We start from the raw sequence: 13,875 nt of genomic DNA, 5'->3' as shown, positions 1-13,875 counted from the left end.
TCCTGAGAACAGAGGAACTGAGGTAAAATCACCATCTTAGTCAAGGAAGTTCTATCGGCTCTAGATAGAGAAAGTTTGAGCCATATTGCAACTTTAATTCTCAATTTGATTATCAATGGATTTAAATTCAAATGCCAAACATTTTTAGTCTTAGTGGAAATTATACTACCCAAATACTCAAAGGACTCAGATCTTCAACATATTAAAGGGCCACTCGCTGGAAAGTTCAAATCTGTCTATAAGCATAAGAGTGTTTTTTGACCAATTGCTATCTAAACCCGATACTTCCCCGAAAGAATTAACTAACTGAATAATTCTTGGGAGCATTAAATTGGTATTTTTTTTAATAAAAAATAAAAATGTCATCAGCATATAGAGAAATTCTATCATCTATTCCTAATGTCCCAAATCCTTCAATTGTAGAGTTCTGCCTCACGATTACTGCCAAGGGCTCAATATAGATGTCAAAAAGTAATGGGGAAAGAGGACACCCTTAACAGATGCCTCTAATCAAGGAGAAACTCTCTGTCAAACTCCCATTACTATTCAGACTTGCTCTGGGGGACTTATATAGAAGCTTAATCATATTTATAAATCTGGCCCGAAATCCCATTTCCCTCCAGAGGAATCTCCACTCCACCCTTTCAAAAGCCTTAGAGGCATCAAGAGACAGGATGGAGTCCCCAGTGGACTGTAAATTTGCATACACACGAAGATTATAATGTGTACCTTTATTTGGAATAAAGACATTCTGATCAGGATGAATAATTGATGTAATAACCTTAGCTAATCTCGTGGCCAAAATCCTTGAAAAAAGCTTCACGTCGGTGTTTAATATGGAAATCGGCCTATAAGACTCCGTATTCAGGGGATCTTTGGCTTTTTTGGGTATTAATACTATCACTACTTCTAACATTGAATCAGGAAGGGTGCCGTCCTTCACTCACTAATTAAACACCTTTAGTAGCCATTGAAAAAGGACCCCACTGTATTTGTGGTAAAATTTGTATGGGAAGCCATCTAGGCCAGGGGAAGAATTACCCGAACCGACTTTTAAAGCTGCCTCTAACTCCCGAGGGGAAAAGTCAAGATTAAGGTATTGACTTTGACCATCTGTAAGAACAGGTAAGTCAATGGAGTTTAACAAAAATTTGCCTAACAAAAATTTGTTTTATATACTACTGATCTTCGACTACTCCCTCAGGTCCCCGAATGCTTAATATTTCTTTTTCTCCCGATTTGAAATCACCTTGGCTAGTAGTTTTCCTGTGGACATCCTGATTCAACAAAATATTGAAAAAAAGAGCCTTTGCCGGACCTTCTCCAAAAGAAAATTAGAGTATTTCTGACTTAGCTTCTCCATACTTTCTCTATTTTCTACTGTTTTATTTCTGGAGAATTCAATCGAGGCGGCTGCCACTGCTTCCTTAAGATCCCTCTCTTTTATACCATATCATTTTCTTAAATGAACCCGGACATACCTCCATTTTCACCCAGGCAGCCCCCCCTGATTTGAGCATCGGAGCAGTTCATGCATCAAGGCATTTTCTGGAGATCCGGTGACATACCGGGCTCTCCATGGGGCTGCCAGCAAGGCCGGTGATGTCACCGGCACTGATGGGCGGGCTTTAGTGCTGCCCAAGCATGCCCATCAGAGCCGGTGACGTCACCGAACACACTGCCGGGCGAAAGCTTCCGCTCGGCAGTGTGTTATTGTAAACAAAAGAGCTCTTTCCTTTTTGCGATCTAGAGCAGGGCAAGGGAGTGCATTAGAGCATGAGATGCTCTGATGCCAAAATCAAGGGGGCTGCATGGGTGAAATTATGGGTATTCCGGGTTCAGCTCTGAACCCGGACAACCTCTTTAAGTTAGAGATATTACTTACAAATATCCCCCTCATATAGGTCTTAAATGCGTCCCATACTACAAACTGGATTCCAATAAAGTTGGGACACTAAACAAATTGTGAATAAAAACTGAATGCAATGATGTGGAGATGGCAAATGTCAATATTTTATTTGCAATAGAACGTAGATGACAGATCAAACGTTTAATCCGAGTAAATGTATCATTTTAAAGGAAAAATACGTTGATTCAAATTTTCACGGTGTCAACAAATCCCAAAAAAGTTAGGACAAGTAGCAATAAGAGGCTGGAAAAAGTAAATTTGAGCATAACGAAGAGCTGGAAGACCAATTAACACTAATTAGGTCAATTGGCAACATGATTGGGTATAAAAAGAGCTTCTCAGAGTGGCAGTGTCTCTCAGAAGCCAAGATGGGTAGAGGATCACCAATTCCCACAATGTTGCGCAGAAAGATAGTGGAGCAATATCAGAAAGGAAAGGTGTTACCCAGCGAAAAATTGCAAAGACTTTGCATCTATCATCATCAACTGTGCATAAAATCATCCGAGAATCTGGAGCAATCTCTGTGCGTAAGGGTCAAGGCCATAAAACCATACTGGATAACCGTGATCTCCGGGCCCTTAAACGACACTGCACCACAAACAGGAATGCTACTGTAAAGGAAATCACAGAATGGGCTCAGGAATACTTCCAGAAACCATTGTCAGTGAACACAATCCACCATGCCATCCGCCATTGCCAGCTGAAACTCTACAGTGCAAAGAAGAAGCCATTTCTAAGCAAGATCCACAAGCTCAGACGTTTTCACTGGGCCAGGGATCATTTAAAATGGAGTGTTGCAAAATGGAAGACTGTTCTGTGGTCAGACGAGCCACGATTCAAAGTTCTTTTTGGAAATCTGGGACGCCATGTCATCCGGACCAAAGAGGACAAGGACAACCCAAGTTGTTATCAACGCTCAGTTCAGAAGCCTGCATCTCTGATGGTATGGGGTTGCATGAGTGCGTGTGGCATGGGCAGCTTGCATGTCTGGAAAGGCACCATCAATGCAGAAAAATATATTCAGGTTCTAGAACAACATATGCTCCCATCCAGACGTCATCTCTTTCAGGGAAGACCCTGCATTTTCAACAAGATAATGCCAGACCACATTCTGTATCAATCACAACATCATGGCTGCGTAGGAGAAGGATCCGGGTACTGAAATGGCCAGTCTGCAGTCCAGATCTTTCACCTATAGAGAACATTTGGCGCATCATAAAGAGGAAGGTGCAACAAAGAAGGCCCAAGATGATTGAACAGTTAGAGGCCTGTATTAGACAAGAATGGGAGAGCATTCCTATTTCTAAACTTGAGAAACTGGTCTCCTCGGTCCCCAGACGTCTGTTGAGTGTTGTAAGAAGAAGGGGAGATGCCACACAGCGGTGAAAATGGCCTTGTCCCAACTTTTTGGGGATTTGTTGACACCATGAAATTCTGATTCAACATATTTTTCCCTTAAAATGGTACATTTTCTCAGTTTAAACTTTTGTTCCGTGATTTATGTTCTATTCTGAATAAAATATTAGAAGTTGGCACCTCCACATCATTGCATTCAGTTTTTATTCACGATTTGTATAGTGTCCCAACTTTTTGGGAATCCGGTTTGTAGTTGAATACTTACTGAATTATAGTTAATATCCCAAAATCGGGCCAAATCCTGCTCCATACTGTCATGATTGTCAATTAAGGAGATCTAATGGGGATTTAGCCTAAAACGGGGTTTTCCCTTGCTTTATTGTCCACCATGGAAACCTAAAGGGAGAGCGGTACTGATCCGATAGAGCCCTAGCTTCATATTTCATCTGCTTAAAGGGGTTCTGTAGTTTGTTTAAACTGATGATCTATCCTCTGGATAGATTATCAGCATCTGACCGGCAGGGGTCCGACACTCGGGACCCCCGCTGATCAGTTGTTTGAGAAGGTGGCCTTCTCACTGTTTACCAAAGGCCCAGTGACGTCACGACTAGTATCAACTATCCCATCCTCAAAAGGGGAGTGCCGTTTTTTTTGTTATTTTTGCCACGGGTGTGTCCACCTTAGGGCATTTATCCCAGTGGGTGGTATCTTCCTTTGAGAAAGAATACGCTCTCTTGAAGATTCTGGAAACCCCTGGTTTTTTTTTTCTCCAGCCCCGCCCACTCTTTTTATAAGTTTTGTTATATTAGAATGGAGAGGGAATACTCATTTCCCCCAATCCTTTAAACATAAGATCTTGGACTGACTTAGCTTTCTTAGAATCTTCTATATTTAAGGTCGCTCTGATAGTCTTTAATAACGCATCAGTTTCCTCAATAGAGCAGAGAGGACGACCCGTCATCGTTGACCCTCACATACCGATAACTAAGGTGTCAGTTGGAACACTGCCTTCCATTGATCCTCCGAAATAGGACCCACCTCTCCCTCCCATTTGTATTTTACCCCTTGGGAATCCTGTTTCACAGATTTCACAAATAAGTTCCTATATATGGAAGAAATTAATCCACTCGAGGAGTCACTTGTAAGAATCCGTTGAAATAATGGTATTTTAGTACATGAAAACGTCATAGACTTAGCTTGAGCCTGGAACGCATGCCTCAACTGCAAAAATGTATAGAAGGCAGAGCGAGGAAGGTCAAACTCTTTTCTGAGTTGATTTAAATACCCCATCCTTTTGCAACTAGTATAGGAATACGAAAATCCTTCTAAACTGAATATCTCTGGCAGCTGATGATTTTTGCATAGAGGGGTGACCTGTGTGAAACCCCGTAAAGATAATAGAGCACGACATTTATGCCAAACCCTGTGTATCAGGTTTAGAGTAGGATGCTTCACCACCTTGTCAGAGAGACCACTATGTTCCAATAGGACAGCCGGCAATTCACTTTCTATGATATGTGCCATCAGCCACACAGATGCGTTGTCACCCGGAGTCCTCCCCCAACCCCTCAGCTGCTGCAACTGTGAGGAAATGAAATACAGCCACAGATTAGGAATGGCTAACCCACCTCCATCCTTCCCTCTCTGCAAGGTGTCCAGCCCGATTCTGGCCCTTTTTTTTTTTTACACCAAATTAAGCTTTTTGAAGTTTTTATCACCAGGGTCTGGAGAGACCCGTCCCAATTGCATAGGTCAATCTCCAAACATGGGCTCAGGTGTCTCAGTACTCCAAGTGTCAGAGGGAACCGACCTCCCTTCGGGTAATAAGTCCCGAGAGAACGGAGTCTTGCACCTTTCCCTCAGATGTCTATCAATTCATACCGCAAGAGACAGGGCAGCTTCTAATGAAACAGGATTTTCATGCAGTGCTAGGGCATCTTTTTGTCTCTCAGATAGCCCCTGACAGAACCGACTCCGGAGAGCAGGGTCATTCCACTCAGAATCAGTTGCCCACCTCCTTAATTCAGAGAAATAGGACTCAGCAGATCGATTTCCCTGTTGCAAGCCGCGCAACATAGATTCAGCCAGAGAAACTCAGTCTGGGTCATCATAAATAAGTTCCAAGGCTCTGAAAAAATTATCCACCAACCGGAGGGATTGGGATCCGGTCGGCAAAGAAAAGGCCCAGGATTGAGCGTCACCTTTCTATAAAGAAATAACGATCCCCACCTTTTGACTCTCGTCACCAGAGGAGTGAGGGCGTAAGTAAAAATAAAGTTTGCAAGACTCCCTGAACCGAACAAAGTTGTCACTTCCTCCGGCAAAAATCGGTCCAGGAGGGCGATCTTAGGTTCAGAGCAGGTCTGGACCCCACTGGCGGAGACAGACGCCTGACACCTTGCAACAGATTCATGGAGGTCTGCTACCTCCAGCGACAACCCCTGCATGCGATCCACCAGTGCAGAGACAGGACAACACAGAGCAGGGGAAATAGTAACGGTATTCGGCAGCTGATAATGTCACAGGAAGTATGGGGAAGGAAAGACAACCAAAGGGAACCACAACTAAACAGACTAGGCCCCAAAACCTAGGGACTGAAGAGGTCACCTCCTAGCAATCCCTGATACTCTCCCTAAGCGCTAACGACATGCGCAAATCTCAAATGGTAGAAATGCACATGCACAGAAACCTGAGACTGCTGAAACACTGCACCAAACCCTCAGCTTAGGGAACAGGGAAAGAGGGAACCGGCTCCTTCCAAACTGAAGGAGCTAGTGTCTTCCTGATGCCTAGCCAGGACAGACACACCAAGAAAAGATGTAACTGGAACAGGAGAACCACCACACAAGCAGAGCACTCCACAGAGGAACTATCAGCCGCAGGGAAACAAGTGAGAGGCGGAACATATAAAGAGCCACCTGACTGATAATGAGCAGCATCTGCGAAGGGGTACCTGTCAGCAACAATGAAAACAAGAGAGATCTGTCAGATAGACTCCTGAGTCTTCCGTCTATCTGAAATTCTAAGATCTCTCCCAGGGCCGGCGGTGACATGCCCATAGTCTATAATGGTATAATAGATTTACCATGTAGGCATAATTACTTGACACTTAAAATAACTTTTAAGCAGATGAGCTGTTCAACACAGTAGCACAGTTTAGAATTCAGATGTACAGGGTTTATCATTGTTTTCTTTTGGAAAGGCAAACCTAGTGACACGATGGAATGGCCATTGAGTATAAGGGAAAGCAGAAAATATTAAAAAATGAGCTCATTTTCAGGCAAATGTGTGTGGCGTAGAAAATTAACCTTTTATTTACAGATGTTCCCCAAGTGCAGAGTCAAGAGCTAAGATTGAAATTGTCTGACAGCATTGTTTTCTTCTAGGGAATAATATGAGAAGTAGTTGGGAGAGAAGGAAAGTGTCCTTGGGAGGAGCAGCAGCAGGACCCTTTATTCTGAGCACTGGTGGCATAGGTAATACGTTGGGAGCTTTGACGCTATTTGCAGCAGGCAAGATGCATGATAACCATTGGCAACATTTGCAACATAAAACCATGCAGTCGGTGGGAGTGAATGACCCAGGGTAGGTATTCTGCCCACACGTCGACCATCTGCTGCTGTCCCTATCTAGAAGAGATAAAACGTAGGTAAAAAGTGGATTCTTGATGACAGCAGTTTTCATGTTCATTTGTAGAAGTGCTTTGTGTTTTTTAATATGCAAACCTTTGGTGAGTTTTTTAGTCTTCAGCCTTTTGCTGTTGCACTTCTTATGTTCTGCTATATTTAATGCAATCCATTTTCGAACGTGTTGCCTAACATTATGATACTGATGTCCAGAAAAATTTGAATAAGTGTTCAATACAGTGTAGACACCATAGTCAAAATTATTGTTTTGTTGGACCGCATCTTCACAAAGGTATACTCTCCATTCCTCTTTGGAAAAAGATACGTTTGCTAACTGGTAACATGCAGCATCAATAGATAAAGCAATGTCAGCATGTTCCTCTGTTCTTTTTCTTTCATGGAATCCAAAAATATTACTTCCTTGGTACTAAAAATTACAACAGAAAGGCACCAGTGCTGTCCAGGACCCTGTTCCCATCCAAACAGATCAGAAGGTCACACAAAAATTCACTATGGCATGCTTTAAATTTTCTCTCAAGAAGAAGAAAAGCCACAGGAAAAATCGGGTTACCAATTAATGTGACATTTCTCATCACAATTGTAGACAGATAAAAGTTGCCAACATTAAATGTGGTATCATAGGATAAAAGCTGCAGCAAATAAACATATTGATTTGATATCTAAATAAGCTTCCTAGCTCAACTTAATCTCCTGGTGGCCAAACGTTTCCAGAAGATCTGGACAAATTTTTTGTATTTTTTTTATGTACTCTGCAAGGTGGACTGCCAGTTCAAGGAGGCTAAATATTTCATCATTGCAGATTATTTGTTTCTTTTTTTCCTGGTAGGAGAAATTTTGCACCTGCTTTAAGTTTCCAGAACGGTCCACACTCATGGGCTTGTTAGATCCTTGGAACGAATATTTGCCCCCGTCTTATAGACCATGTATGGCAAAAGCACAGGGGTAATAAAAAATGCCTGGGTTTTGCTGGAATTGAGGTGATTCCACATATGACACAATGATGGAGGGCAGGAACAGCAGGCACAGGACAGGCAAAAAACCTTGACGCGCGTTTCGCCTCAGCTTCGTCAGGAGGTAAGTGTAAGTGTGGCCATAGGCTCCTATTTATATCCCCCATGTGGCTTCAGGGCATAACTTGAGTACAGCAGCTGATACTTACTATCGAGCGCTCCTGCCTGATGATGCACGCCGAGTCAAACATGAATGAGGCGTCGCCATGTTTGACTCGGCGTGCATCATCAGGCAGGAGCGCTCGATAGTAAGTATCAGCTGCTGTACTCAAGTTATGCCCTGAAGCCACATGGGGGATATAAATAGGAGCCTATGGCCACACTTACACTTACCTCCTGACTAAGCTGAGGCGAAACGCGCGTCAAGGTTTTTTGCCTGTCCTGTGCCTGCTGTTTCTGCCCTCCATCATGTCTCATGGTATGTTGTGATTTTCCACCAGATATCCACGGATGAGTTTTGCTCACAGCCTTCATTTGAAGGTCTGGTGTATGGGGCCTCATTTATTCTGAGAATCCCATATGAATACTATTTTCTGTCCATGTTTCCATTTGTGTAGCATTAGGATCCAGTGCTTGAGACTTATCCAGTGGCTATGCACTAGGGTGATTATCACAGTCATTATTTTCTAGTGGTTTGTATTTTACACCACCCTTCTGTGAATCACCATACCGCATAACATTTACACACCTGACATGTGTTCCATCTCTTGGTGGGTTACAGAGACACAGGCCGGGGGACTGCGGCATCCAGGGTTTTCTGCTGATTCTTCAAACCTTTTTTTGTTATCTTAAATGCCCCAATAATCATGAATTGTTTATTATTATGAAATAAAATATATATTTTTAATATATTGGGCATTCATTTGTTGTTTGTTAAACACTTTAGTTTTATACACTCTTAATAAATGTTGAGTTTCTTTCAATGAAGAAAAAGCAAGGGTGTGACATACAACTCGGAATCCGCTTCTCCGGTGATGAGACCCGTAAGCAGATAGTTCAGGATAGTGAACTCTTTCTCCATCCTCGATTACAGACAGCTGCACTTGAGAATGACCTTTAAGCTCAGGGGGTTGCAGTATTCCATATAGCAACCGTCTGTTCTGCTACTCAAAATATGTCACAGATGTAGTAGGGGAGAAAGTCTGGGTAAAGTCAGGCTACATAGGGATAGGTAAAAGTCACATGATCCACACCTGAACAGGCGGTGTGGACATACCAGCAACACACAGACAAAGTGAAACCAAAAGAGACTGTCAGATCACTAATGTGCAGATAATCTTTCAGACCTTCTAAGACCTGTCACAGGTAACCTCCGGGCACCCAGGACCGACCCTATCAGGATGAGCTCTGTGGAATGCTCTCACCAGACGACTAGCATTAACATCGGTCGCTGGAACCCACATCTTCTCCTCTGGTCCGTAACCTCTCCAATGAACGAGATACTGGAGGGATCTCCGGAGAACTCAGGAGTCCACAATCCTGCTGATCTGAAATTCTAAATTGCTGTCCACCATGACAGGAGCCGGAGGTAAGGAGGACGGCTCAACAGGCTCGACACATTTCTTTACTAAAGATTTATGAAAAACGTTATGGATTTTCAATGCCTGAGGAAGTTCAAGACGGAAGGCTACAGGGTTAACAATGGCAGTGATCTTATATGGACCAATAATTCTTGGGCCCAACTTCCCATATGCCCCAAAAAACGGCCACCTATCAGTGGATTCCCGTCTACGGTTATTTATAGCAAACTCAGCCAATGACAAAAATGAAGACCACTCTTCCTGATTCTCTGAAACAAAACATCTCAAGTAAGTCTCCAGATTCTGATTAGTGTGCTCTGTCTGTCCGTTCGACTGAGGATGAAAAGCCATAGAGAAGGACAATTGTACACCCAGACGAGTACAGAACACTTTCCAGAATCTGGAAACAAAGTGAGTCCCTTTATCGGATACCACATCAGAGGGAATGCCATGTAGTTTCACGAGGTTGTCGACAAACACCTGTGCAACAGTTTTAGCATTGGGTAGACTAGGTAATGCAATAAAGTGTGCCATTTTACTAAAACGATTGACAACCACCAGAATCACGTTTTTTCCTGAAGAATTTTGTAAATCCGTTATAAAATCCATGGACAAATGGGTCCACGGTCTGGACGGGATGGTCAATGGAAGCAGAGATCCGGAAGGCCGAGTATGTGTCACCTTAGCACGTGCACAGGTAGCACAGGCTGACACATAGTCCTCAACACACTTGCGCAACCCCGGCCACCAGAATCTGCGAGAGATGAGATTGACAGTCGATCTGCTCCCAGGGTGCCCAGAAAGCACCGTACAGTGATGTTCCTCAAACACTTTGGGATGTAATTCGGAGGGAACAAACAATTTCCCCAGAGGACAAGAGTCCGGAGCATCCTCCTGTGCCTCCAACACCCTGGCCTCGAGATCAGGATAAAGAGCGGATATGACTACCCCTTAAGATAAAAATGGGACTAGGGTCATTAGACTCACCCCCCCTTCCCCAGGGAAGCTACACAACAAAGCATCCGCCTTGACGTTCTTAACCTCAGGGCAGTAAGTGACGATGAAGTTAAATCTGGTGAAAAACAATAACCATCTGGCCTGCCTTGGGTTCAGTCGCTTATCCGACTCCAGGAAGGCCAGATTCTTGTGATCCGTAATAACCGTAATAGGATGAATTGCTCCTTCCAACCAATGCCACCATTCCTCGAATGCCAACTTAATGGCCAGCAATTCCCTATTCCCCACATAATAATTCCTTTCAGCAGTAATGCACATGGGGGCCATTTACTGGATGAAAGACACTGCAACAAGATTGCTCCTACCCCTACCTCGGACGCGTCAACCTTAACATGTCTGAGACACGTCCGGTTGCACCAGAATAGGGGCCGAAGTAAAACATTATTTCACAGCAGAAAAGGCCTATAATGCCGCATCAGACCAGATAGAAATATTAGCACCCTTGCTAGTCATGTATGTTAAAGGTTCAACCACCAACGAATAGTTCAAGATAAATTTACGGCAGTAGTAGTAGTAAATCCCCAAAACCGCATAAGCACTTTCAGATGTTCAGGTCGATCCCAGTCCAACACGGCACGAACCTTCTCAGGATCCATATGAAAACCTGAGGATGAGAGCAGAAAACCCAGAAATTGCACTTCCTGTACAGCAAATACGCACTTTTCCATCTTAGCATACAACTTATTCTCTCTTTGGATCTGTAACACCTGTCTCACATAATCCTGATGAGTCTCCCATGCGACGACAAACGTCCCCACCAGATGATGAAAGATGTCATTGACAAAGTGTTGAAAAACCGCAGGAGCATTGGTTAACCCAAAGGGCATGACCAGGTTTTCAAAATGATCCTCAGGGTATTAAATGGGGTCTTCCACTCATCCCTCTCCTTAATCCTTACCAGATTATATGCCCCCCTCAGATCCAATTTAGAGAACACCTTGGCACCGACAATCTGACTAAACAAATCCGGAATCAAAGGAAGGGGGTAAGGATCACGGACGGTCAAACGATTGAAACATGAAAACCGCTATCATCGAGAAGCCACTTTCTACCTACGTTTCATCTCTTCTAGATAGGGACAGCAGAAGATGTTCGACCTGTGGGCAGAATACCTGCCCTGGGTCATTCATCCCCACCGACTGAAAGGTTTAATGTTCCATATGTCGCCAATGGTATCGTGCATCTTGCCCGCTGCAAATAGCGTCAAAGCTCCCAACGTATTACCTATGCCACCAGTGCTCAGAATAAAGGGTCCTGCTGCTGCTCCTCCCAAGGACCCTTTCCTTCTCTCCCAAATACTTCCGTAATAACTCATGTTATTCCCTAGAAGAAAACAATGCAAATGTTCTACGCCACACACATTTGCCTGGAAATTAGCTCATTTTTTATTTTTTGCTTTCCCTTATACTCTGGGCATTCCATCGTGTCACCAGGTTTGCCTTTCCAAAAGAAAACAATGATAAACCCTGTACATCTGAATTCTAAAACGTGCTACTGTGTTGAACAGCACATCTGATTAAAAGTTATTTTAAGTGTCAAGTAATTATGCCTACATGGTAGATCTTAGAAGTTCAGATAGACAGAAGACTCAGGAGTCGATCTGGCAGATCTCTCTTGTTTTCATTGTTGCTGACAGGTTTCCACCCCTTCGCAGATGCTGCTCATTATCAGTCAGGTGGCTCTTTATATGTTCCGTCTCTCACTTGTTTCCCTGCAGCTGATAGTTCTTCTGTGGAGTGCTCTGCTTGTGTGGTGGTTCTCCTGTTCCAGTTATATCTCAAGCTAAGTCCTTTCCCTTTTCTTGGTGTGTCTGTCCTGACTAGGCCTTAGGAAGACACTAGCTCCTTCAGTTTGGAAGGAGTCGGTTGCCTCTTTCCCTATTCCCTAAGCTGAGGGTTTGGTGCAGTGTGTCAGCAGTCTTAGGTTCCCGTGCATGTGTATTTCTACCATTGAGATTTGCACATGTTGTTAGCAGCTTAGGGAGAGTATCGGGGATTGCTAGGAGGTGACCTCTTCATTCCCTAGGTTTGGGGCCTAGTCTGTTGTTGTTTAGTTTAGTTCCCTTTGGTTGTCTTTCCTTCCCCGTACTTTCTGTGACAGGGCATTTCATAGTGTCATTCACTCTAGAAAATAATAATAATCCCACCCAATCTCAATATAGATCAATGCTACTGTGTTGTGATAGTATGCCTGCTAAAGATTTATTTGCTGTGTCATATGGTTCTCGTCTCCAAGGCCCATCTTTCTTCCCATTATACTCTATAGGCATTCTATTGTGCTATTCACTTGTCATTCCATAGAAAACAGGAAAAATCCAAAGTTATTTCAATTGTAAAAGATGTTACTGTACACGGGGAAGATCTGTGGTAAAGGATAAATTGATATTTTTTGCAGATTTGCCTACAAATTATCTGATACTTTGCTTCCCATTATACTCTATGGGCATTCCGTTTGGCTTCATTATAGTCTATGGGCATTCCATTCTGCCATTCCTTTTAGTATGCCCCGCAGGACCAGCCTCAGGGTCACGTGGCCCCTTATATAAGCCTATAACACCGTACAGAAATAATACCGCCATATAGCACATAGATCACGGCTGCGGTATAAGTCACTGTACACCATAGAGGTAATACTCCCGGGAGGGCTGTGCTCGGAGCTAGGGATGAGCTGACTTGTGGTACAAGTTTGGCGTGCAAGGTTCGGGTTATCTAAGAGTTCCGATATGGATTCCGCTACCACAGACTGGTCCATTGTGGCGGACTCCATAACGGAATTCTTAGATAACCCACACCTTGCTCGCCAAACCTGAAACACAAGTCAGCTCATCCCTACAGAGAACCCCTTTAACTGCTTCCTGGTGTTTATAAGGAATATAAGGTAATTCAAGAACAGAGAGCAGGTAGTGAAGGGGTTAATGACAGAAATAACTACACACATACCTCCACCTGCACTTCTTCACACTACATGTATGGGGGAGGCAGACTGGAGTTTTTAGGTGTATAGCCTGCCCTTCACACCACCGGTCTCCACCTCTTTCGGCGACAGCACCCCCCTACCAGCAGCGAGGCTATTCTAGTCACTATCCAACCAGCACAGCAGAACATGGTCATGTGATCTTCTTGACCTCGCCCATACAGGATCACATGGTCGTGATGTCATCACAGGTCCTTTACCACCTCCAGCTGAACGGCCAGGAGACTGACTCCACCCACGCAGGATCACGTGATCGTGACATCATGAAAGGTCTTTCAGCCCCACTAGAGGTCGCAAATGTATGGGCTCCTGAGAGGTGTAGGTCACGTGATGCGAGAACCTGAGATAGGTGGTGGTGAAAAATAGCTCTCTAGGTAAGTGTCCTGTGTGCTGGGCTGCGGGGCGTCCTCTCCGTGTTCTGTGCGGTCTCCTGTGGGGGTCAG

General features: G+C 43.9%; 2 protein-coding genes across 3 annotated transcripts in view; one reads left to right on the top strand and one right to left on the bottom strand.

Annotated features, from left to right (window-relative positions):
- The window catches only part of LOC122934333 (zinc finger protein 605-like), a 47,914-nt gene extending 34,397 nt beyond the window's left edge, over positions 1–13,517 (bottom strand). For both annotated transcript variants that reach the window (XM_044289726.1, XM_044289729.1), the window contains exon 1: positions 13,399–13,517. The gene's annotated coding sequence lies outside the window, so the exon portion shown is untranslated. The remainder of the gene's footprint in view (positions 1–13,398) is intronic.
- A 180-nt stretch (positions 13,518–13,697) lies between these two features.
- Positions 13,698–13,875, top strand: part of LOC122935525 (oocyte zinc finger protein XlCOF7.1-like) — a 46,948-nt gene continuing 46,770 nt past the window's right edge. The window contains exon 1 of the mRNA XM_044291294.1: positions 13,698–13,806. The gene's annotated coding sequence lies outside the window, so the exon portion shown is untranslated. The remainder of the gene's footprint in view (positions 13,807–13,875) is intronic.

Source organism: Bufo gargarizans, chromosome 4, assembly GCF_014858855.1.
Source record: "Bufo gargarizans isolate SCDJY-AF-19 chromosome 4, ASM1485885v1, whole genome shotgun sequence".
In the NCBI taxonomy this organism is placed as follows: Eukaryota; Metazoa; Chordata; class Amphibia; order Anura; family Bufonidae; genus Bufo; species Bufo gargarizans.
The sequence above is the reverse complement of the archived record's forward strand: the minus strand, read 5'-3'. Positions and strand labels throughout refer to the sequence as shown.